This window comes from Phyllobates terribilis, unplaced genomic scaffold (assembly GCF_046119375.1).
Source record: "Phyllobates terribilis strain yellow unplaced genomic scaffold, ASM4611937v1 Scaffold_4__5_contigs__length_816908805, whole genome shotgun sequence".
Classification (NCBI taxonomy): Eukaryota; Metazoa; Chordata; class Amphibia; order Anura; family Dendrobatidae; genus Phyllobates; species Phyllobates terribilis.
In genome coordinates this window covers 510,564,382-510,590,814 of record NW_027362764.1, presented here as the reverse complement: position 1 = coordinate 510,590,814, position 26,433 = coordinate 510,564,382, and the positions used below count along the sequence as shown (strand labels likewise).

At 48.2% G+C, this 26,433-nt stretch overlaps 1 long non-coding RNA gene across 1 annotated transcript in view; it reads right to left on the bottom strand.

Annotated features, from left to right (window-relative positions):
* The window catches only part of LOC141265591 (uncharacterized), a 70,799-nt gene that overhangs the window by 38,761 nt on the left and 5,605 nt on the right, over window positions 1-26,433 (bottom strand). The window contains exon 2 of the long non-coding RNA XR_012320124.1: window positions 25,136-25,379. This is a non-coding gene — a long non-coding RNA (uncharacterized lncRNA). The remainder of the gene's footprint in view (window positions 1-25,135; window positions 25,380-26,433) is intronic.

Sequence of the window (26,433 nt, the reverse complement as noted above, 5' to 3'; positions counted from 1 at the left end):
GGCCTGCTATTTAAAACCGTGGTTGTCCATCACACGTATCACATATAACTGCGGTTCAAATCCAGCCATTTGTAGTGAACGTGGAAAATATTGTCCTCCATTTATAGATTGCAACAGTGTGTCAGTGTACACCATTTTACCGCTCCATTTGCTTGTTCACAAAATATGTTTTGTTGAACCAATTGACACTTGGTCGCTGACAGATACCATACTATTAGGCAACTGCCTGAAACCGTGGCCATCAGACGTTATCCCATATGACTGCCCTAATATTACAGCAATTATTGTGAGCGTGTCAAATATTACACTTCATTTAAAGTATTGCAGTTGTGGGTTCAAACCTATTAACAGTTGGCCGCTGACAAATAGCATATCTGTGAACAATGTTGTCAGAGTATTACACCACTTTTACGGACTGACAAAAAAAAAACATACAAAAAAGCTAAAATAGAAAAAATGTTAAGAAACATTCTTTCCAGGGTAATGACTTGTATATAAGGCCTAAGAAATTTAAAAAAAATAAACTTATGGACTGTGGAAGACATTTATGCGACCAGAATGAACACTCATCTGTAGCTGGTGATGATAGCAACTAGCAGCACCTGTCCCTATAGTAAATGCATCTAACTGCGTTATCGATAGGGAATAGAATAGATTTTACATTTTTTTGGGCAGCACCAGCAGCACGCAGTATAAGGCAATAATACCTGGCTGGATCGATGTAATATGCTATCCATACTGTGATACCTCACCAGTAGTGTTGAGCATTCCGATACTGAAATATCGGGTATCGGCCGATATTCGCAGTATCGGAATTCCGATACTTAATTCCGATACTTTTGCAATATTGTATACCGGAATCGGAAGTTCCCATAATGCAATGAGCCATTTTCATTTTATTCAGCCAATGAGGATCCTAAGAAGTGTGGGCACATCCTGTTAGGCATGTAGGCATCTTAACTAATGGCATGGCTGTGATTGGCTGCTGAAATTATGTCATGATGCACTATAAAAGCCGCCGCCGCCATTTTGAGCTCACTCTGCTGTGAATTCAGTTAGGGATAGGACGCTGTTGTTCTGAGGGACAGTTTTAGCTACCTATTTGGTCTATTCTGCTTTACCCAAGCTACTTTATAAATCGCTGTGCCTTGCAGTGCTAGTGCACAGTTCTCTGTGCTGTTCACCGCTTTCTGCAAGGTCTCTGTGTGTGAGTGCAGCTCACCCTGTAGTGTGTGCTTCAACCACGTCTGGTTGTAGTGCACTCAGTGTGTGTCACTGCCTCATACATTGTCCTTTTTTGCCAATTCATAATTTTTCCTGATATCTCCTATTAGTGTGGTGGTTCCATCTGTATTCAGCTAAATTGGTTCCAAACACACTATATAGGAGTAGATAGAGAAATTTTTTTGGTCTTGCAGCGCTAGTGCACAGTGCTCTACATCTGTACTGTTCACCGCTGTCTGCAAGGTCTGGTGTGTGAGTGCAGCTCACCCTGTAGTGTGTGCTTCAACCCCGTCTGGTTGTAGTGCACTCAGTGTGTGTCACTGCCTCATACATTGTCCTTTATTGCCAATTCATAATTTTTCCTGATATCTCCTATTAGTGTGGTGGTTCCATCCGTATTCAGCTAAATTGGTTCCAAACACACTATATAGGAGTAGATAGAGAAATTTTTTTGGTCTTGCAGCGCTAGTGCACAGTGCTCTGCATCTGTACTGTTCACCGCTGTCTGCAAGGTCTGGTGTGTGAGTGCAGCTCACCCTGTAGTGTGTGCTTCAACCCCGTCTGGTTGTAGTGCACTCAGTGTGTGTCACTGCCTCATACATTGTCCTTTATTGCCAATTCATAATTTTTCCTGATATCTCCTATTAGTGTGGTGGTTCCATCCGTATTCAGCTAAATTAGTTCCAAACACACTATATAGGAGTAGATAGAGGAGCCTTTCTGCAGCATTGGGCCCTGCAGCCCCAGCCAGATTAGTATTAGCCTATTTTTTGCAGCCTCATCTATTGCATTGTAGGTTACCTTCCTACATTGTAATAGCTACAAAAAGTTTGTGATACTATCGTTATTACATCTTTAGGCACATCCAGTGTCTTTTTGTGACAAAAAAAACCTAAATAAAGTTCACCAAACACTCCACTTTACAGTTGTATAGGCCACATTAGCTCATATTAAAGTCTAGTCCACACTTTATAAAATTAGTGTTTCTTATACCTGTTAGCAGCTGTTCAGGAATAAGCACACTAAGCCCTTAGTACTTTTCTGCCTATCTTTATCAGTCTACCAAGATGAAGAAGGCAGGGAGTAAGGCATGTGGTCGTGGGCGTGGGCGTGGAGTTTCTGCAGGGAGAGGACGTGAGGATTCTGTGCCTGCAGGGAGAGGACGTGGGGATTCTGTGCCTGCTGCGGGCACCAGTGACTCAGCATCCCCCAGTTTTACCAGGGAACAGTCCTTTATGCGCAGCTTTGTAGGAGCTAGCCGTACCCCACTGCTGCGCGAGGACCAAATTGAAGCCGTTGTCGGATGGATGGCAGCTAACGCATCGACTTCAATTAGTTCCAGATCCTCTCAGGTCCTGAGCACTGAAGAGCACCCATCTGTCTCTTCACCACCTGCCAAATTGCCCAGGCAGTCAGAGAGCCCTGGACAGGAGCCATCTCTACTTCTGTTCTCTGAATCTCTTGGCTTGGAAAGAGGGGGCCAGCCAAGCAGAATTCTAGAATTTGAAGAAGAGGTAGTATGCAGTGATGCGCAACCGTTTTGTCTCTCTGAATCTGAAGAGGCGGGTGGGCCAGTGCCTATGGTCAGCAGCACACCTCAGTACGCATCTGATGATGAGACTCAGGTGCCACTTTCTGGTGCGTACTGTGCTGTCGAGACTACCCAGGAGAAGCAGTTGTTTGAAGAGGGTGGTGTAGATGATGAGGTCCTTGACCCATCATGGCGTGAGGGACAGGAAGGTGGTGGGAGCAGCTCTGAGGAAGAGATTCCCCGAACGGCCCAAAAAGGAGGGAGAGGGAGGGGGCAGACTTGGTTGCCTGTAGCCTCCACTTCGGCACCCATTAGGAGCATGGCTCTTCCAAAATCCAAAGCGGGCGCTCCCAAGACTTGCAGTGCCTGGTCCTTTTTTGACACAGTTGCAGATGACATTTGCTTTGTCAAATGCAAGCTGTGTAATCAGAAGGTGAAAAGAGGGAAAAGTGTCAGCAACCTCAATACCACAAATATGTGGAAACATGTGCGGACCAAGCACGTGGTGGAGTTACAAAAACACACTGAAGACCTAGGCCAACCTACAGCGCCACCTACCACCTCTTCAGCTCGTGTTGTAGCCTCTTCCTCCAGCTCACACACAGCTGGTTCGGCTTCCTCACAGGATCGCCATGGAAGAATCTCTGGCACTGTTGTACAGAGACACAGTGTAATTCCACCCACAGCACCACTTTCCCAGTCATCCTCACACTCCCAGGCCTGTCTACAGCCATCGTTAGCACAGGCATGGGAGAAAAGGCGCCCATACTCGGCAAACCACACCCGAGCACAGGCTCTGAATGCTGGCATTGCTAAACTACTGGCCCTTGAAATGCTATCATTCAGGCTGGTGGAGACTGACACATTCCGTAACTTTATGGCATTGGCAGTCCCACAATACAACGTGCCCAGCCGCTTTTATTTCAGCAGGCAAGCCGTCCCTGCCCTGCAACATCATGTGGAGGGAAAAATTAAACATGCGCTACAAAACGCCGTCAGTAGCAAGGTCCACCTGACCACCGATGCGTGGACCAGTAAGCATGGACAGGGACGATACCTTTCCCTCACTGCCCATTGGGTAAATGTTGTGGAGCCGGGTACAAATCTTGAGAGTGGCGCTGTACGTGTTCTGCCAACTCCAAGGATTGCAGGAATCCAGTCTGTACACATTGACTCCTCCTCATACTCCAGTTCCTCTGAATCAGCGCTGCAGGAGCCGTCAAGGTCTACCTCCACATCGACCCGTGAACGGTTACCTGTTATGATGACCGATATGAGCACAGCCGTGGCCAAACGTCAACAGGCCGTATTAAAATTAATTTCTTTGGGGAATCGAAGCCACACAGCGCAGGAGCTCTGGAATGCCATCAAGCAGCAGAGCGACGTGTGGTTTGTGCCAGCGAATCTCCAGCCAGGCATGGTAGTGTGTGACAATGGCCGAAATCTAGTGGCAGCTCTGGGCCTAGGCAACCTCACTCACATCCCATGTCTGGCACATGTGCTCAACTTGGTCGTGCAGAGTTTTTTGAGGGACTATCCGGATCTTGATGCACTGCTTCACAAGGTCCGCATAGAGTGCGCTCACTTGCGGCGTTCCAGCAATGCAAGATCACGCATTGCAGCTCTGCAGCGCCGATTACGTCTTCCGGAACATCGCATCATATGTGACCTACCCACCAGGTGGAATTCAACGTTACATATGTTGGAGAGGTTGTGTGAGCAGCAGGTTGCAGTAATGGAGTACCAGCTGCAGCAGGCGCAAACAAGTCGCAGTGCGCGCCGTTCACACTTCACCACCACTGAGTGGGCCTCTATGAAGGACATTTGCCACGTTTTGCTTGCCTTCGATTATTCCACGCGGATGGCGAGTGCAGATGATGCACTAGTCAGCATGACTATCCCCCTTATCTGCCTGCTTGAAAAAACACTGCAAGCACTAAGGGACGAGGTTTTGGAAGAGGTGGAGGATGAGGAGTCACAAATGCCATCTGCTTCTCTACAGTCTGCGCAACGTGGTTCCTCACAAAGGCCTAGGCAGGGGACACTTTGTGAGGAGGATGAGGAGGAGTCAATGGATGAGGAAGACATCTGTCCAGAGGAGGGAGGTAAACAATGCTCTAGTAGTCAGGATCTAGAGTGAGGGTGGGGTGATGCAGAGCAGGCAGAGATCACGCCTCAAGCAGGGGACAGTGTTTCTTGGCCAGTTGGCAGTCTGCAGCACATGGTTGATTTCATGCTGCAGTGCCTGAGAAACGACCGCCGCATCGCCCACATTCTCAACACGGCTGATTATTGGGTGTCCACCCTCCTAGATCCTCGCTACCGGGACAACTTACAAAGCCTCATAACACCGTTGAACCGGGAGCGTAAAATGCGGGAGTACCAAGACGCACTGGTGCATTCCATCATGTTCTCCATTCCAACCGAGAGCAGTGCTGCTAGTGCTTTACAAAGCAGCTCAGTGCGTCGAGGCAGTGGAGGAAGCTCTGCACAAAGAGGGAGCAGAAGCAGCGCCTCAGCACAAGGCAAGACCAGTATGGCCGAAATGTGGCAAAGTTTTGTGTCCCCGCCGCCACAAATGTCTACACCATCACAGACGGCTCCAGTCAGCAGGAGGCAACGTTTCCGTCAGATGGTGACAGACTACATGTCTTGCCCTCTTAGTGTACTCCCAGACGGCTCTTCTCCCTTCAAGTTTTGGGTCTGTAAGCTGGATACATGGCCAGAGCTTAGTCAGTATGCATTGGAGGTGCTAGCTTGCCCTGCTGCTAGTGTATTATCGGAACGCGTCTTTAGTGCCGCAGGTGGTGTACTAACAGACCGTCGCATGCGACTATCCTCCGATAACGTTGACCGGCTTACTTTTCTCAAAATGAACAAGGCCTGGATCTCTCATGAATTTGCCAGTCCTCTTCCAGAATAAATAATTGGTTGGCAACAGTATCCAGGTCTCCTGTTCTGTTCATGTTTCTACCACCTGAACTGTAATCCCTGAGCTCCAACACCACCAGTTGGCGCTCGGAAGTGCCGTCTGCACAGTCAACACTTGCTGCCGTGTTATTGGGGTTCATTAACGTCAGCTGTTCCCCTGCTGTGCGGACGGCAATTTCTCCTGCTCTGTCCACATTCTCACTACTACAGATTTGAAAGTTTCTCCAATTACACCTCTGGCTCCTCTGTTTTCAGTATTATCCCTGAGCTCCAACACCGCCAGTTGGCGCTCGGAAGTGCCGTCTGCACAGTCAACACTTGCTGCCGTGTTATTGGGGTTCAGTAACGTCAGCTGTTCCCCTGCTGTGCGGACGGCAATTTCTCCTGCTCTGTCCACATTCTCACTACTACAGATTTGAAAGTTTCTCCAATTACACCTCTGGCTCCTCTGTTTTCAGTATTATCCCTGAGCTCCAACACCGCCAGTTGGCGCTCGGAAGTGCCGTCTGCACAGTCAACACTTGCTGCCGTGTTATTGGGGTTCAGTAACGTCAGCTGATCCCCAGCTGTGTGTCCGGCAAATTCTCCTGCTTTGTCCACATTCTCACTACTACAGATTTGAAAGTTTCTCCAATTACACGTCTGGCTCCTCTGTTTTCAGTATTATCCCTGAGCTCCAACACCGCCAGTTGGCGCTCGGAAGTGCCGTCTGCACAGTCAACACTTGCTGCCGTGTTATTGGGGTTCAGTAACGTCAGCTGATCCCCAGCTGTGTGTCCGGCAAATTCTCCTGCTTTGTCCACATCCACTGTACTACGGATTTAAAACCTCCTCCAAATACACCTCTGGCTCCTCCGTTTTTAGTATTTACCCTGGGCTCCAATGCCGCTAGTTGCTGCTCAGAAGTGCCGTCTGCACAGTCAACGCTTGCTCCAGTGTTATTGGGGTTCAGTAACGTCAGCTGATCCCCAGCTGTGTGTCCGGCAAATTCTCCTGCTTTGTCCACATCCACTGTACTACGGATTTAAAACCTCCTCCAAATACACCTCTGGCTCCTCCGTTTTTAGTATTTACCCTGGGCTCTAATACCGCTAGTTGCTGCTCAGAAGTGCCGTCTGCACAGTCAACGCTTGCTCCAGTGTTATTGGGGTTCAGTAACGTCAGCTGATCCCCAGCTGTGTGTCCGGCAAATTCTCCTGCTTTGTCCACATCCACTGTACTACGGATTTAAAACCTCCTCCAAATACACCTCTGGCTCCTCCGTTTTTAGTGTTTACCCTGGGCTCCAGTACCGCTAGTTGCTGCTCAGAAGTGCCGTCTGCACATACAACGTTTGCTCCAGTGTTATTGGGGTTCAGTAACGTCAGCTGATCCCCAGCTGTGTGTCCGGCAAATTCTCCTGCTTTGTCCACATCCACTGTACTACGGATTTAAAACCTCCTCCAAATACACCTCTGGCTTCTCCGTTTTTAGTATTTACCCTGGGCTCCAATACCGCTAGTTGCTGCTCAGAAGTGCTGTCTGCACAGTCAACGCTTGCTCCAGTGTTATTGGGATTCAGTAACGTCAGCTGATCCCCAGCTGTGTGTCCGGCAAATTCTCCTGCTTTGTCCACATCCACTGTACTACGGATTTAAAACCTCCTCCAAATACACCTCTGGCTCCTCCGTTTTTAGTATTTACCCTGGGCTCCAATACCACTAGTTGCTGCTCAGAAGTGCCGTCTGCACAGTCAACGCTTGCTCCAGTGTTATTGGGGTTCAGTAACGTCAGCTGATCCCCAGCTGTGTGTCCTGCAAATTCTCCTGCTTTGTCCACATCCACTGTACTACAGATTTAAAACCTCCTCCAAATACACCTCTGGCTCCTCCGTTTTTAGTATTTACCCTGGGCTCCAATACCGCTAGTTGCTGCTCAGAAGTGCCGTCTGCACAGTCAACGCTTGCTCCAGTGTTATTGGGGTTCAGTAACGTCAGCTGATCCCCAGCTGTGTGTCCGGCAAATTCTCCTGCTTTGTCCACATCCACTGTACTACGGATTTAAAACTTGCTCCAATTACACCTCTGGCTCCTCTGTTTTTAGTATTTACCCTGGGTTCCAGCACCGCCAGCTGGTTCTCGGCAGTTCCATTTGCTCTTGTACCTTCTACTACCCATCGGGGTTCCAGTACCGTCAGCTGGTTCTCGGCAGTGCCTTTGGATTAGGTGCCTCCTTCTCGGTATCCAAGTTCCACCAACGTCTGCTGGTCCTTGGTAGTGCTTTCTGGCACAGGTACCTCCTGCTTAGTAACCGAGTTCCAGTACCGTCAGCTGGTGTTCGGCAGTTCCATTGGCTCTTGTACCTTCTGCTACCCATCCGGGTTCCAGTACCGTCAGCTGGTCCTCGGTAGTTCCATTTGCTCTTGTACCTTCTACTACCCATCCGGGTTCCAGTACCGTCAGCTGGTTCTCGGCAGTGACTTTGGCACGGGTACTCCCTCCTGCCCAGCCTGGTTCCAGCACGCCAGCTGTTTCCGGGTAGTGTCAACGTCACTTTGCCTCCAATGCGTTGTCCTGTCGTGTTGCGGTCGGGTTAGCCGACTCTATGGTGCCTGCAGTTTAGGTGACTCCTATGTGGGCTGCGGGATCTGGCAATGAAGGCTGGTTCCATAGTGCCAATAGGACAAGCACCCCCTGTAGGACTGTGGGTTTTGGTAACTGCGGCCGGCTCGCGGCCTTGAACTTTTTTTTACATGGGTACCTTCTGCTACCCATCCGGGTTCCAGTACCGTCAGCTGGTTCTCGGCAGTGCCTTTGGATTAGGTGCCTCCTTCTCGGTATCCAAGTTCCACCAACGTCTGCTGGTCCTTGGTAGTGCTTTCTGGCACAGGTACCTCCTGCTTAGTAGCCGAGTTCCAGTACCGTCAGCTGGTCTTCGGCAGTTCCATTGGCTCTTGTACCTTCTGCTACCCATCCGGGTTCCAGTACCGTCAGCTGGTCCTCGGTAGTTCCATTTGCTCTTGTACCTTCTACTACCCATCCGGGTTCCAGTACCGTCAGCTGGTTCTCGGCAGTGACTTTGGCACGGGTACTCCCTCCTGCCCAGCCTGGTTCCAGCACGCCAGCTGTTTCCGGGTAGTGTCAACGTCACTTTGCCTCCAATGCGTTGTCCTGTCGTGTTGCGGTCAGGTTAGCCGACTCTATGGTGCCTGCAGTTTAGGTGACTCCTATGTGGGCTGCGGGATCTGGCAATGAAGGCTGGTTCCATAGTGCCAATAGGACAAGCACCCCCTGTAGGACTGTGGGTTTTGGTAACTGCGGCCGGCTCGCGGCCTTGAACTTTTTTTTACATGGGTACCTTCTGCTACCCATCCGGGTTCCAGTACCGTCAGCTGGTTCTCGGCAGTGCCTTTGGATTAGGTGCCTCCTTCTCGGTATCCAAGTTCCACCAACGTCTGCTGGTCCTTGGTAGTGCTTTCTGGCACAGGTACCTCCTGCTTAGTAACCGAGTTCCAGTACCGTCAGCTGGTGTTCGGCAGTTCCATTGGCTCTTGTACCTTCTGCTACCCATCCGGGTTCCAGTACCGTCAGCTAGTCCTCGGTAGTTCCATTTGCTCTTGTACCTTCTACTACCCATCCGGGTTCCAGTACCGTCAGCTGGTTCTAGGCAGTGACTTTGGCACGGGCACTCCCTCCTGCCCAGCCTGGTTCCAGCACGCCAGCTGTTTCCGGGTAGTGTCAACGTCACTTTGCCTCCAATGCGTTGTCCTGTCGTGTTGCGGTCGGGTTAGCCGACTCTATGGTGCCTGCAGTTTAGGTGACTCCTATGTGGGCTGCGGGATCTGGCAATGAAGGCTGGTTCCATAGTGCCAATAGGACAAGCACCCCCTGTAGGACTGTGGGTTTTGGTAACTGCGGCCGGCTCGCGGCCTTGAACTTTTTTTTACATGGGTACCTTCTGCTACCCATCCGGGTTCCAGTACCGTCAGCTGGTTCTCGGCAGTGCCTTTGGATTAGGTGCCTCCTTCTCGGTATCCAAGTTCCACCAACGTCTGCTGGTCCTTGGTAGTGCTTTCTGGCACAGGTACCTCCTGCTTAGTAACCGAGTTCCAGTACCGTCAGCTGGTGTTCGGCAGTTCCATTGGCTCTTGTACCTTCTGCTACCCATCCGGGTTCCAGTACCGTCAGCTGGTCCTCGGTAGTTCCATTTGCTCTTGTACCTTCTACTACCCATCCGGGTTCCAGTACCGTCAGCTGGTTCTCGGTAGTGACTTTGGCATGGGTACTCCCTCCTGCCCAGCCTGGTTCCAGCATGCCAGCTGTTTCCGGGTAGTGTCAACGTCACTTTGCCTCCAATGCGTTGTCCTGTCGTGTTGCGGTCGGGTTAGCCGACTCTATGGTGCCTGCAGTTTAGGTGACTCCTATGTGGGCTGCGGGATCTGGCAATGAAGGCTGGTTCCATAGTGCCAATAGGACAAGCACCCCCTGTAGGACTGTGGGTTTTGGTAACTGCGGCCGGCTCGCGGCCTTGAACTTTTTTTTACATGGGTACCTTCTGCTACCCATCCGGGTTCCAGTACCGTCAGCTGGTTCTCGGCAGTGCCTTTGGATTAGGTGCCTCCTTCTCGGTATCCAAGTTCCACCAACATCTGCTGGTCCTTGGTATTGCTTTCTGGCACAGGTACCTCCTGCTTAGTAACCGAGTTCCAGTACCGTCAGCTGGTCTTCGGCAGTTCCATTGGCTCTTGTACCTTCTGCTACCCATCCGGGTTCCAGTACCGTCAGCTGGTCCTCGGTAGTTCCATTTGCTCTTGTACCTTCTACTACCCATCCGGGTTCCAGTACCGTCAGCTGGTTCTCGGCAGTGACTTTGGCACGGGTACTCCCTCCTGCCCAGCCTGGTTCCAGCACGCCAGCTGTTTCCGGGTAGTGTCAACGTCACTTTGCCTCCAATGCGTTGTCCTGTCGTGTTGCGGTCGGGTTAGCCGACTCTATGGTGCCTGCAGTTTAGGTGACTCCTATGTGGGCTGCGGGATCTGGCAATGAAGGCTGGTTCCATAGTGCCAATAGGACAAGCACCCCCTGTAGGACTGTGGGTTTTGGTAACTGCGGCCAACTCGCGGCCTTGAACTTTTTTTTACATGGGTACCTTCTGCTACCCATCCGGGTTCCAGTACCGTCAGCTGGTTCTCGGCAGTGCCTTTGGATTAGGTGCCTCCTTCTCGGTATCCAAGTTCCACCAACATCTGCTGGTCCTTGGTAGTGCTTTCTGGCACAGGTACCTCCTGCTTAGTAACCGAGTTCCAGTACCGTCAGCTGGTGTTCGGCAGTTCCATTGGCTCTTGTACCTTCTGCTACCCATCCGGGTTCCAGTACCGTCAGCTGGTCCTCGGTAGATCCATTTGCTCTTGTACCTTCTACTACCCATCCGGGTTCCAGTACCGTCAGCTGGTTCTCGGCAGTGACTTTGGCACGGGTACTCCCTCCTGCCCAGCCTGGTTCCAGCACGCCAGCTGTTTCCGGGTAGTGTCAACGTCACTTTGCCTCCAATGCGTTGTCCTGTCGTGTTGCGGTCGGGTTAGCCGACTCTATGGTGCCTGCAGTTTAGGTGACTCCTATGTGGGCTGCGGGATCTGGCAATGAAGGCTGGTTCCATAGTGCCAATAGGACAAGCACCCCCTGTAGGACTGTGGGTTTTGGTAACTGCGGCCGGCTCGCGGCCTTGAACTTTTTTTTACATGGGTACCTTCTCCTACCCATCCGGGTTCCAGTACCGTCAGCTGGTTCTCGGCAGTGCCTTTGGATTAGGTGCCTCCTTCTCGGTATCCAAGTTCCACCAACGTCTGCTGGTCCTTGGTAGTGCTTTCTGGCACAGGTACCTCCTGCTTAGTAACCGAGTTCCAGTACCGTCAGCTGGTGTTCGGCAGTTCCATTGGCTCTTGTACCTTCTGCTACCCATCCGGGTTCCAGTACCGTCAGCTGATCCTCGGTAGTTCCATTTGCTCTTGTACCTTCTACTACCCATCCGGGTTCCAGTACCGTCAGCTGGTTCTCGGCAGTGACTTTGGCACGGGTACTCCCTCCTGCCCAGCCTGGTTCCAGCACGCCAGCTGTTTCCGGGTAGTGTCAACGTCACTTTGCCTCCAATGCGTTGTCCTGTCGTGTTGCGGTCGGGTTAGCCGACTCTATAGTGCCTGCAGTTTAGGTGACTCCTATGTGGGTTGCGGGATCTGGCAATGAAGGCTGGTTCCATAGTGCCAATAGGACAAGCACCCCCTGTAGGACTGTGGGTTTTGGTAACTGCGGCCGGCTCGCGGCCTTGAACTTTTTTTTTACATGGGTACCTTCTGCTACCCATCCGGGTTCCAGTACCGTCAGCTGGTTCTCAGCAATGCCTTTGGATTAGGTGCCTCCTTGTCGGTATCCAAGTTCCACCAACGTCTGCTGGTCCTTGGTAGTGCTTTCTGGCACAGGTACCTCCTGCTTAGTAACCGAGTTCCAGTACCGTCAGCTGGTGTTCGGCAGTTCCATTGGCTCTTGTACCTTCTGCTACCCATCCGGGTTCCAGTAACGTCAGCTGGTCCTCGGTAGTTCCATTTGCTCTTGTACCTTCTACTACCCATCCGGGTTCCAGTACCGTCAGCTGGTTCTCGGCAGTGACTTTGGCACGGGTGCTCCCTCCTGCCCAGCCTGGTTCCAGCACGCCAGCTGTTTCCGGGTAGTGTCAACGTCACTTTGCCTCCAATGCGTTGTCCTGTCGTGTTGCGGTCGGGTTAGCCGACTCTATGGTGCCTGCAGTTTAGGTGACTCCTATGTGGGCTGCAGGATCTGGCAATGAAGGCTGGTTCCATAGTGCCAATAGGACAAGCACCCCCTGTAGGACTGTGGGTTTTGGTAACTGCGGCCGGCTCGCGGCCTTGAAATTTTTTTTACATGGGTACCTTCTCCTACCCATCCGGGTTCCAGTACCGTCAGCTGGTTCTCGGCAGTGCCTTTGGATTAGGTGCCTCCTTCTCGGTATCCAAGTTCCACCAACGTCTGCTGGTCCTTGGTAGTGCTTTCTGGCACAGGTACCTCCTGCTTAGTAACCGAGTTCCAGTACCGTCAGCTGGTGTTCGGCAGTTCCATTGGCTCTTGTACCTTCTGCTACCCATCCGGGTTCCAGTACCGTCAGCTGGTCCTCGGTAGTTCCATTTGCTCTTGTACCTTCTACTACCCATCCGGGTTCCAGTACCGTCAGCTGGTTCTCGGCAGTGACTTTGGCACGGCTACTCCCTCCTGCCCAGCCTGGTTCCAGCATGCCAGCTGTTTCCGGGTAGTGTCAACGTCACTTTGCCTCCAATGCGTTGTCCTGTCGTGTTGCGGTCGGGTTAGCCGACTCTATGGTGCCTGCAGTTTAGGTGACTCCTATGTGGGCTGCGGGATCTGGCAATGAAGGCTGGTTCCATAGTGCCAATAGGACAAGCACCCCCTGTAGGACTGTGGGTTTTGGTAACTGCGGCCGGCTCGCGGCCTTGAACTTTGTTTTACATGGGTACCTTCTGCTACCCATCCGGGTTCCAGTACCGTCAGCTGGTTCTCGGCAGTGCCTTTGGATTAGGTGCCTCCTTCTCGGTATCCAAGTTCCACCAACGTCTGCTGGTCCTTGGTAGTGCTTTCTGGCACAGGTACCTCCTGCTTAGTAACCGAGTTCCAGTACCGTCAGCTGGTCTTCGGCAGTTCCATTGGCTCTTGTACCTTCTGCTACCCATCCGGGTTCCAGTACCGTCAGCTGGTCCTCGGTAGTTCCTCAGCTTACTTGTACCTTCTGCTACATTTTCAAGTTCAAGCTTTTTGAAATGGTTCTTGGTAATCACTCTAGATCTCCCTGACGAGGACCCTGAAGACCAACCCTAAGAAGACGAGGACCCCGAAGACGACGACCCTGAAGACGAGGACCCTGAAGACCACCCCGAAGAAGACGAGGACCCTGAAGAAGACGAGGACCCTGAAGACCACCCCAAAGAAGACGAGGACCCCGAAGACGAGGACCCAGAAGACCAACCCGAAGAAGACGAGGACCCCGAAGACAAGGACCCCCGAAGACGACGACCCTGAAGACCACCCCGAAGAAGACCAAGAAGATGACCCTGAAGAAGTTGACCAAGAGGACAAAGAAGAGAAGACAAGCACCAAGATGCAGAAGAACAAGAGACAGAAAACCAAGAAGCAGAAATACAAGAAGCTGCAGAACAAAAAGCGGAAAAACATTAAGCATAAGACTAAAAATCAGAGCAAAAGATAATATCTAAATTATAAGCAGAAGATGACTAAGCAGTGTATGGGGGTGAGTCCGTTCCTCCTCGTGGTGCCCCTGGAAAAGACCTGCTGCTGCAGGCCAAACTGAACGCGGACAAATCCTGTTGTAAATCTTTTGTGACGGGCAGAACGAAAGGTGTAATGTCCAACCTTTTAGAGATAACTACAGGAATGCCTGCCACAAATAAGAATATGATGAAGAAGAAGAAGATGAAGAAGATGAAGAAGTAGAATATGAAGAATGTAAAAAAAAAGAATAATACGAAGAAGGTGAAGAAGAAGAAGAAGATGAAGAAGAAGTGGATGAAAAAGATACTGATGCTGAGGATGATGAAGGAGAAAGTGTGGGAGAAGTAAAAAAGAAGGTGAAGAGCATGGAAGTAGTGAAACATAAATATCTGACAAAATATAAAAATACTTAACATAGTCAATATTTCCGTAACTCAGAACGTCTTAAAAAAAATATTAATTCCTGCTATTCCATTTGATTGGGCTAAACCTCTATGCCTTTATTGTCTCCCCCACCTCCCCCAATACATTCTACATTATTCTTAGTTGTTTTCCTTCATGTAGAATTAACCTACAAGGAAAGAAAGGGTTTATTTTCATTCCGATATTTCTGTCCCATTGACTTGCATTGGTTTCCGGTATTGGAATCGGCGATATCCGATACTTTTTCGGTATCGGTCCGATCCAATCCGATCCGATATTTCCCGATATCGGAAGGTATCGCTCAACACTACTCACCAGTAAAAGAATTTCAGATAAGACAGTTAATATTCTAGAATATAGAATCTATTTGAATTGTCTTTCCCATTATTAAGGAGTGTGTCTCCTATACTGTTATTGCATATGCAGCAATTTCAAGGGCTGCCAAAAAATAGGACGAACTCCAATACACATTTGAAGAGATGTAAAAAAATGAAAACACAGTAGGATCTTTTTAGTATAAAAATCAGACTCGCCAATGTAACCTCAAAGTAATCACATTCTTCAGCTCCTGCATCTCCTCCTCCTGTTCGGCCTCCATCTCCAAAATGACCACATTAGTCACAAGCTGGAAGCACTGCCTTGGCCAAGCGGCAACAGGCTGTGCTGAAGATAATCTGCTTAATGCTTAAGTGACAAACCGCCCGTCGCTGCAGAGTTGTTGAAAGCTGTAACACTGCAGCCTGATCTGTGGCTCTCACTGCTGAACATACAGCCAGGCATGGTCGTGTGTGACAATGGCGGAACCTGGTGGCGGAGAAATGACAGCCGGAGTAGATACGGTTTCCCTCTATGCCAGTCCTTATACAGAGCTAAAGAATATGGCTTTGGTGAAATACAACTCTCACCGAGAAGCAGTATCAGACTTAAAAACATTGGGCCCACCAGAGGATTTGATTCTTAGGGCTCACCTTTCTCCCCCACTCAAGAGCTCCATAGCAGCTGCAAAGTTTTCACTATCATGAACTCTCCTGATGGAGAAGCCAGGGCCCACCCGAGGATTCTCTGGTGGGCCCGTCCAACACTGCCGAGAAGCAGTCCTGGCTAAGAAAAGTCTATGGGGAGGTTCCTGGACACTGTATGGCTGCTTTTTTACTGAGGGGCAAACCCACGCAACACAAGCAGAACATACAAAATCCTTGCATATGTTGTCCTTGGTGGGATTTGATGCCAGGACCCCAGCGCTGCAAGGCTTCAGTGCTAACCACTGAGCCACTGTGCTGCCCTTTCTGTTCTCGCTCTGATATCTAACCTGCTGGAGAAACTTGCACCTACTGCCACTCAGTATCTTCAGCTCCTTTATGAGAAATTAATGTATTTGGGCAGAAGAAAAGGAAATTGTGGATGGCTTCGCTACTGGTACTGGGGGCACTTCTAATACCATGGCTTTGTGCCATAGTTCACTGGAAATATTCCAGGCTGGTTGGAGCCAAGCTGATTCCCATAGAAAAGTACCAGCAGCAAGCTATCATCATCACAACCTCACCCCGGCACTAGAAAACTCTCCTGAAGGAGAAGCCAGGGCCCACCGGAGGAGTCTCCGGTTCTCTGGTGGGCCCTTCCAACCCTGCTGAGGAGCAGCTCTGGCTAAGAAAAGTCTGTGGGAATGTTCCCGAACACTTTATGGCTGCTTTTTTTTTACTGTGGACTGTCTCCAGCAATCTATAAGATCGCAATCTATGATCCCTTCACTGGCTCCCCAGTGGCCAGAGACTTCAGTTCAAAACCGTAACCATGACATGCAAAGCCATCCACAACCTGTCTGCTCCATATATCTGTGACCTAGTCTCCCGGTACATACCTGCACGCAACCTCCGATACTCACAAGATCACCTTCTGTACTCCCGTATTCTCTCCTCTTCTCACACTCGCGTACAAGATTTTTCCCATGGATCTCTTCTACTCTTCAGCTCTGTACCCCAACAGATCAGACTATCGCCTACTGTTGAAACTTTTAAAAGGAAGCTGAAGACCCTCCTCTTCTTACAAGCCTACAACCTGCAGTAACCCTCATTCCACCATAATGCTGCACAACCAGCTATACCCTCACCTACTGTATCCTTACCCATTCCTTATAGACTGTTTGTGCACCCTCATGGGTAGGGTCCTCTCTGCTCTTGTACCAGTCAGTGACCTCTTTTCACATGTAAAGCGCAATGGAATAAATGGCGCTATAATAATAAATAATAATAATTATACTACTTGTACTCTGGGTCAATTGATGGCACTTTCCTGGTGACTGCCCCTAAATTGATGTGTTTTGGCAGCTTTTGGTCCAGTTTGAAGGTGTTGTGTATACGTTGGATTTTGGCACCTATTGAACCCAATGATGTTCGGCGAATATTCGACAATTACATTGGCGAATATTGCAAAAACGTCGATTGTAATCCAAAATGAATATTGAAATATTCGCTTGTCTCTAATCAGAATCACCCATAAAAAATGATGTGGGTGTTGCATCACGGTCTCCCTGGTGATATGGTGGTGGGGGATCAGGAGAAGGGCCACATAAAATAGAACAATTCCTGAAGGGTATACCCATGTCTGGGTGTGAAGGGTGCATGGGAATAGACCCCCCAAAAAATAACTACTGGATTTGAGTTTGTTTGATGCTATCATCTGGTGGTGTTGAGAGAAGTCTGACCCAATCCAGCCCTTGTTCATTTTTATAAGAGTCAGCCTGTCAGCATTTTCAGTTGACAGGCGGATGCGCCTATCAGTTTCATCAGTTATCATGCCCCCGGCGGCACTAAAACCCATCTCTGACAAAACGCTAGTGACCAAGACCACCAAGGTGTAGAAAGACAGTTCATGCCACGTGTCCAGCTTGCATCTTTCAAAACTTTTCCCTCCTTGTCAGAGTACCCCATGTATCAGGGTCTGAGAAAACTGTCCCAGACCTTTGACAGCATTCTCCTGCCTCTGCCGCATATGGTATGTGTCTCCCTCACTTGTAATCCTTGGTTGTCCAATGAACTGTCTGACTGTGACCTCTGCCCCCAGTGTGTTCAGATGGAAAAAATTTTTGTTATAATTCTTCAACAAGAGCCTGAACTTAATATCTCCAAAAATGAACTCCTTCGGTTTCCTCCCTCTACTAACCTACCTATACCTGACTGCAATTTCCTTGGTGCCACCATAACTCCCACTCGACACGCCTGCTATCTTGGAGTCATATTTGAAACACAACTTTCCTTTATTCAACGTGGAAAATCACTCACTCGTTCATGTCACAATTACCTTAAAAACTTCTCCAGAAGTCAACCTTTTCTCACCTTTGATACTGCAAAAGCTCTTACTGTCGTTCTTATTCACTAGTACAACTCTCTTCTAATCGGTCTCCCTCTAAACAAACTGTCTCCTCTCCAATCCCTTCTGAATGCAGCAGCCAGGGTCGTATTTCTATCAAGCCGCTTCACCGACGCCTCTACCCTATGCCAGTCATTGCACGGGTTAGGTTAAGCAATCACTACAGAATACAATACAAACTCATCTCTCTCACCCACCAAGCTGTCCACAGTTCTGCACTGAACTTTATCTCTTCCCTCATTTCTATGTATCACCCCTCCTGTGCCCTCCGTTCTGCAACTGATCGAAGACTGACATCCTCCTTAATCAGAACCTCACACCTCCGTCTCCAAGAAATCTCTTGTGACGTGCCAGTTTTCTGTAATGCCCAAAATGCGTACAACGCGATTGTCAGGGTAAAGGCAGAGGAACATAAAGTCAGCCTTGTGTGTCCGACTGCCAACAGCCAAGACCTCCCTGTTCTCACCAAGAGTACGACTGTCTGTTCTCTTCCTCCACCTCCTCATTATCACCCAATCCGTGATGAGATGAGGCTGGGCTGGGTAGCATCACTCTGAATAGTTCCTTGCTCCTTCTGCAATGCCTCCTCTTTAATTGTGAGCAGCGAGAATTTCAGTAGACAGAGAAGCGGGATGGTGACACTAATTATGGGGTGATCGCCGCTCACCATCTTGATGGAGTCCTCAAAGTTTTGGAGGAGGGCACAGATGTCAGACATCCATGCCCACTCATCAGCTCTTATATGCGGAGGCTGACCTGAATGCCAACGGACTGTTGAAGCTGGTACTCAACAACTGCTCTCTGCTGCTCAAAATCATTCCAAACATCTGCAACATTGATTTCCAACGTGTAGTCACATTGCACACCAGTCTGTGAGCTGGAAGCTGCAAATTCTGCTAAAGCCCTGCCAGGGCGATGGAAGCTGTAGCTGACTTTCTGAAATGGGCACACATGCGGCGTACTTTCACCATCCGCTCTGGCAGATCCGTGTAGATTTTGAGAACCTGCAGAACCACTAAGTTGAGCACATGGGCAGGCATGGTACATGTGCGAGCTTTCCTAGCTTCAAAGCTGCCACCAGGTTCTCTGATACAGCTTTCAACAACTCTGCAATGGTGTGCGGTTTGTCAACTAAGCATACAGTCCTTCTTATATTTATTGGCACACACGAAGTTTAAGTACATAATCTGGAATATGTCCTGAAAAAATGAATCAAGTGATGGAGATGGAGGCTGAAGAGGAGGAGGAGGTGGTGGTGGTGCAGGAGCTGTAGAATGTAGGGGCAACCCTGATTGACCCAGGGCCCGCAGTTCTCTGCGTCGGGAGGACGTGTTCCTTCCCAGGATCCCACTGGGTCCCGGCTTCCACGTGTTTGTGGTTAGGCTTTCCTTTCCACTTAAGTGCACTGGGGAGTGCACGGGTAATGTCCTGGGACCCGTGCTTGTGGAAGGCAAAGACGATACTGGGAGAAATAGTGGTGGCTGGGGACCGAGTATGGACACCCAGCTGCTGCCATGAGGTTGTTGAAAGCTTCCGCCTCTAATAGCCTAAAAGGCAACATTTCAAGTGCAAGCAGTCCAGAAATGTTGCAGTTTAGTATTGCGGCCTGTTTGGCTGGCTGCATACTTGCGCTTGTGTTCCAAGTAACAGAAAACTAAGGAGATGGATGCCCTCATCATCATCATAACCTGCAAGGTTTGCGCTATGAACTCTCCTGATGGAGAAACCAGGGCCCACCGGAGGATTCTCCGGTTCTCTGGAGGGCCCGTCCAACCCTGCCGAGAAGCAGCCCTGTCTAAGAAAAGTGTATGGGAAGGTTCCCGGACACTATGGCTGTTTTTTTACTGTGAACTGGCTCCGTACCGTCACTGGCCACATTCACTTGTCCACGTGTTTGTGGTTAGGTGGTCCTTCCCAGTAAGTGCACTGGGGAGGGCACGGGTAATGTTCTGGGACCCGCGTTTGTGGAAGGCAGAGACAATACTGGGAGAAATAGTGGCAGCTGGGGACTGAGTATGGACACCCGGCTGCCGACATGAGGTTGTGGAAAGCTTCTGCCTCCAGGAGCCTAAAAGGCAACTTTTCAAGTGCAAGCAGTCCAGAAATGTGGCAGTTTAGTATTGTGGCCTGTGGATGGTTGGTTGAATACTTGCGTTCGCATTCCAAGGACTGTGGTAGGGATAACTGAACGCTGTTAAGGGCCAAGGAGGTGGATGGTGATGGTTGCAAGTCTGCTACGACAGGTGCAGGGCGGAAGGCATCTTCGCATGCAACATGGACGGGGGATTGGCGTGCATGCACAACAGCGGAAGAGGCAGTGGTGTCACCCGCAGACACTTTCTGGATCTTGGTGTTTGGCCCATCTAGTCGGGTGCTTTGCTGTCATGTGCCTGGGCATGCTGGTGGTGGTCAGGTTGGTAGTTTTGGTGCTCTTGCTGATGCTGGCCTGGCAGATGTTGCAAATTACCTTTTTGGTTTATCTAAACAGTCTTTAAAAAGAACCAGACTGGGGAAGACCTAACAGTTGTACTGACAACTTCCGTTGTGTTGGTGTTCCGGGGAGCAGTTGCCCGCCTTGTGTCTGTGGTTACAACACTGCTTATTCCTGCCTGTTGTAGTGCTACGCCTCCCTCCCCCTGTGTGCTGCTGTCCTCGCTCTGCACGTCCCCTTGCCAGGTTGAATCAGTGACTTCATCGTCCTCCACTTCGTCTTCCACTTCCGCACCCTGGTCCTCCTCCTGACTTTCTGTCCATTGCATCTCATCATTATCCACCTCTGGCGACAGTAATTGCACTTTCCCACAGTCACCTTTGGGTGACCATGGCTGCTCAAATCGCTACATGCGATCCTCTGTTGCCCCGCTTGAAGCTGGCTGGTCGAGAGGCCTGAATCTTTCGATGGAAAAGTGAACAGCTCTTGGGGTAACCCTGGACTCTAGTCTCTCCTTCAAACCACATATCCAAGCTCTTTCCACTTCTGAGCAGAATAAGTGAGAGACCAGAATCTATAAATGGAAAGATGAACAAAACAGCTCTTCGGAGTGTCAAAGTGTGGAATCAGTTGTCTCAGGGCACTCGGAATGGTGGGAGGAAGGAGTATCAGGGTGAGGAAGATGCCGACTCCAAGTAAAAAAAATCTCCCGAATCTGCACATTCCTCAATTCCGAATCTACAAAAACACTAGTGCACGCCCTCATCATTTCCCTTCTCGACGACTGCAACCTCCTGCTCTGTGGCCTCCCTTCTAACACTCTGGCATTCCTCCAATCTATCCTAAACTCTGTTGCCTGACTAATCCATCTGTCCCCTTTGCTATTCCCTGGCCTCTTTTCTCTGTCAATCCCTTCAATGGCTCCCCATTGCCCAGAGACTCCAGTTCAAAACCCTAACCTTGGCATGCAAAGCCATCCACAATCTGTCTACTCCATACATCTGTGACCTAGTCTCCCGGTACTTACCTGCACGCAACCTCCGATCCTCACAAGATCTCCTACTCTACTCCCCTCTTATCTCCTTTTCCCACAATCACATACAAGATTTCTCCCATGCATCCCCCCTTCACTGGAACTCTCTATCCCACCATTTCTGACTCTCGCCTACTGTTGAAACCTTCAAAAAGCACCTAAAGACCCACCTCTTGCGACATGTACAACCTGCAGTAACCCTCGCTCCACCATACCGCTGCACGACCAGCTCTATCCTCACCTACTGTATCCTCACCCATCCCTTGTAGACTGTGAGCCCTCGCAGGCAGGGTCCTCTCCTCTCCTGTACCAGTCGCTGTCAAATTTTTGTTCAAGATTATTGATTATTGTTTTGTGATGTATGCCCCTTTTTAACATATAAAGTGCCATGGAATAAAAGGCGATAAAGTAGTAATAATAATGTGGTCCAGACTCACATCTACTGAGACTGGACCATGTGGAACACAGGGTGGTGGTGGTGGCAAACTGACTGGAAGCTTTATCTGCTATCCAACCAACAACCTTTTCACACTGCTCTGGCTTCAATAGTGGTGTTCCGCGGCCCCCTAGAAATTGAGACAGGAAGGTAGTTCAACATGACGTGGATGTTTTTGTGCTCCCTCAGCAGGCACAGTTTCATCTTGCCCACGAACTCTGCGTGCATTATCACCATCACCATAACGTCCACTTCCCTGTCCCTTGACACACACCTTGCCCATTTTAAATGGAGTTTAAGATTTGTAACATTGCCAAAAATGTCTGTATTATTACCGCAGTAATATAGGATCACGTCTGATGAGATGACCACAGTTTTAGGCAGTGCCCTGGGAGTCAGATGCTTCCAGGGGTCTTCCCCATGCTGTTCCCATGTCTTTTCAGCACTGTATGAATGTGTCTGATCATGTCTCACCACACCACATAGCCAGATAAGGTAGTAAAATGTTAAAATGACATTTCCCAGTGAATGCAATTTTCACCATTGAAAGCAATGTAAAAACGCTACGTCTGAACATAGGCCAAGGTGTGGAGGAGCATTTTTGTTTATGCTTATTTATTTTGCCTTATATACAAGTCATTACCCTGGAAAGGATGTTCCTTAACATATTTCCCAGGAAAATCCATTCTGGTTTCGTTTTTGTATGTTTTATTGTGAGTCCGTAAAAGTGGCGTAATACCTCTGACAACATTGTTGACAACTGTGATCTGGGAGTCAGAGATGCTTCCCGGGGTCTTCCCCATGCTGTTCCCATGTCATTTGAGCAGACCGCTTGGAGGGGTGAGGGGGTGGGGGAAGGGCCGCCGGAATAATGCTCGACAATAATATTGACCTGGGTGCCCAAACTTTTACATGCCACTGTAGGTTGATTGACAAATAAGTTATCATGTAGAGGTGAATGATTAGCCGTTTGTCAAAAATCGAAAAAAAGAGTAATAAAGAAAATGTATACGTATGTTTTTTGTCATGCACTACAACAGGGGTACACAACATCTTTTGGTCCAAGGGCCACATTGCCATACTGAACTGATCTCAAGGGTCGTAATTTTTTTTTAAAGGGGAAGTTACATAAATACATCACTAAAGCCACCATCAAAGAAAAAAGTTTTTACAGCTCACCAATGTGAAAGGAGCCCTCTGACAGTGCAAGGATTCAGCTGTGTCGGTAGCAGAACGAAGCAATAGAGGTGAGTATCCAGCAACAAGACCAGGAGACTCCAGTAGATTTGACGCGTTTCAAACTAGGTAGTTCCTATTCATAGTCTGGCAGACTATGAATAAAACTTACCTCGTTCAAAATGCGTCAGATTTACTGGAGTAACAGAGTACAGCTCCCGGGGACAGTCCCACATTTTTTTTTCTTTTTTGCCTTTTAATGAATTCATAATAAAAAAAAAATGTTTTTAATCATGCTTTCCCAGACCTGTTGCTGGATACTCACCTCTAAACCCACCATCAGTACATTAATACATTACTGGGACACAATTTTGAGTATTTGAGAAGGATTTAAAGAGTTTCTGCTCCAAAAAAATCAGTGTGAACACACGCTAACTTAAACTGAGCTTTTTGGAGCAGGAACTCGGCAAATCCTCATAATCTCAAATATCTAAGTTTTAAAACTTTTTAAGGTTTAACATAGCCATGAAACACGTAATGGTTTGCTACATGTGTACAAGATCAGAACCACCATCAGTGCATGAGTACAGTGCCATATCCAACGTTGGTGCATGAGTGCAGTGCTAGAACCACTGTCGGTACATGTGCCCTTTATGAACTTTTCGATTTTAAACTAACAATTAACTCCATTCCAGTGAATGATGTCTGTCTCAAGAAGATGGAGAAGCTGCCTAGACCAGTACAGAAGGGAACGGCAGCATCGAGGAAAAAGTGGAGATCAGGCCCTTATCTGTAAATGGAGCGGTTAAACTTCCTAGCACCCATCATGGATTTAAGACCGTAGGTTCCAAGCTGTGTTAAAAAAAATGTTTGTTTTTTTTCTAGTCTTCATTTTTTTTTTTTTTTTTTTATAAAGAACTGAAAGCAACTTACGGGATCAGGAGTCAGTATCTGAGTCTGAAGTGGTGGCACCACAAGAGGAGGCTCCTGGATTGGACGAACCTCAGGTAGTCACTGAGCAAGCGGAGCAGGGCCAGAGTAGTAGCCCCACCTTGCCCCTTGACACATCCCCGCAAGCAGCACCCATACCCCACAGACTCAAGAAAAGGAGGGAGGCCCTCACTAACCCCACACGTCGCGAGATACATAGTAGAGTGGTAGACTATCTCGCACTGTAAATGATGATGGTGAGGAGGCCTTTTGTCGGACTCTGGCACAACATCTGTGCCAGATTCCTACAAAAATCCATATACAAACAAAAGTAGCAATCCTGCGCCTCATTGACGCTGCTCCAGTGACCCCTAAGATTTATTTGACTACTGAGAAACCAGACACCAGAGACGACCACACAGGCACCAGCGAGGCATCAACAGGCCTGTCCAGCATTAGGACCACCACCAACAGCTTAAGGGCTTCATGCTTGCCATGCTGCACAATCAGAGCAGGAAAATTTTTCAGGGCCAGTAGAAGGATGGCTTCATAGCCCCCCAACCCATACCTACAATGTTGCCCATCGAAGACAAAGATGATCCTTGGAACCACACTAGGATCCTGCCTTTGGACCTACTGGTCATGTAACCTATGGCCACCCACAACAACACCCATGGTACCCCCCTTACAACCCACGGCCAGCCATGTTGCCAAATGTAGTCACCCCTCTCATCAATCTACTCAACCTAACCCATTTATTATTATTTATTTTACTCACTTATATAACGCCATTAATTCTACAGCGCTTTACAGACATTATCAACCCAAATGAAGTCAGATACTGATTCGACGTTTCGGCCTATCAAGGCCTTTTTCAATGTATCTGTGTATATAGAATAAATTAATATGTAAATATATAAAAATTCAACTATACTTCGCGTTACATCAATATTAGTCATTAAAGAGACATCAATTTAATAACAAATTCATGTACATGTATTACATCATACAAATAAACATATATCAATAACGACAATTATTGTTTTTATTGGTCCAAAAAGGCATCTATACAGACAATTTTTAAACAAAAAGGAAAAAATCCTATATATAAATTTCTTATCTAGTATATATCATGTATAAAGGATAGTATCAATCCTCCAAATGAAGAACCCGAAGCTCATGTGGATCAAAGGTAATATCTGTAACATGAAACAGTCTGACATTTAACCACAGGAAAATCAGTGACAGGTATATAAGATGATGTAACGATATATGCTGGGTAGATATAGGAAAAAGATAAAGGGGTAGCAGGTATTAGTCTAAATATGAAGTGACAGGAAGTAGTATAAGATAAGACAAACCACAATACCTGGTGGCTAGTGGGTCCCATTATGCAAAGGTACGGTCTCCATGTGTGCCTCTGTAGCGCCCTGTGTCTGTGCGGCCTTTTAAATCGTGAGTAAGAGACGAGTGCACTTGACTTCCCAAATTACTGAAAGAACTTCGGCACTCCAATCATGTTGATGCAAAGTAATTTTATTGCAGAAAATAAATCCCTTGAAATAATAATATCATCAACGTTTCGACCTGTTTGGTCTTTTTCAAGATATTTTCTAAATAGTAAAATAAAAAACAATATGTCACAAATATGACAGAGTATGATTGTTTATACAATATTCTATTAGGGGCACAATCAATACACAAAGTAATAATAACAAAATAACAATAATTATCCCATATATATGGGAAAATAGTGGTAAGGCAATGTTGCCAATTAGTAGTCATAAAATTATATTGTGTAAGGGATATGATTATGACATAAGGCAATAATGAAAAAACAAAATTGACAATCCCGTATCATGAATATAATTAGAGAGATGATAACAGAGTAGTGTCACCACTACATAATACCAAGAAACTCTAAGAGGAAAAAAGAATGTTCAAGACTTACTCAATATAAGGATTTTGTGAATTCACAGTATTTCTGCAAGTTATGGGAGCTGGTTGTGAATGGCTGATGAAGAGAAAACGGAAAAATAAACTAAAGAACCGACTGTAATGTATGTAAGATCAAAAGATTATGCACACAGGGAAACATACCTGCAGATTTAGGAAATACCTTCCATATGGATGCGTCAACGTGCCATGTCATGTGGTAATCAGTGGGATAAATACCTCTTTATATATGCCTTAGCCCATATGGATTGAAAACATATGCGCCCTTAGAGGAACATTCGGGTGTGCGCGGTGTATGGAACGCACTCTGGAATGAGCGCGATAGTAAGGGACGTGCACGCCGGTAACCAAAGCTTCCGGTCATGCGCAGTGCGTGGAACGCACGCCAATATGATGTGTGGAACTCACGCCGGAAGTCAAAACTTCCGGTCATGCGCAGTACGTGAAACGTAGAAGGAGCGCAGGTTGCTTCCTGTTGTTGCATTAAGAAATATCCATAGTGCATGGTAAATGATGTTCTTGTGTTAGAAATAGAGTGAGGAAAATAGAGAGGGAATATGGAAGAAAGAAGAGGGGGAAAAAGGAAAAGGGAAAAAAAGAAGAGGGAAGGGGGGGGGAGAGTAAAAGAAAGTTGTAAAAGAAAAAAATGGAACAAAACACAAATAGAAATGGCTCCCATAGCCTACATTTGATATAAGATCCAAGATGTCA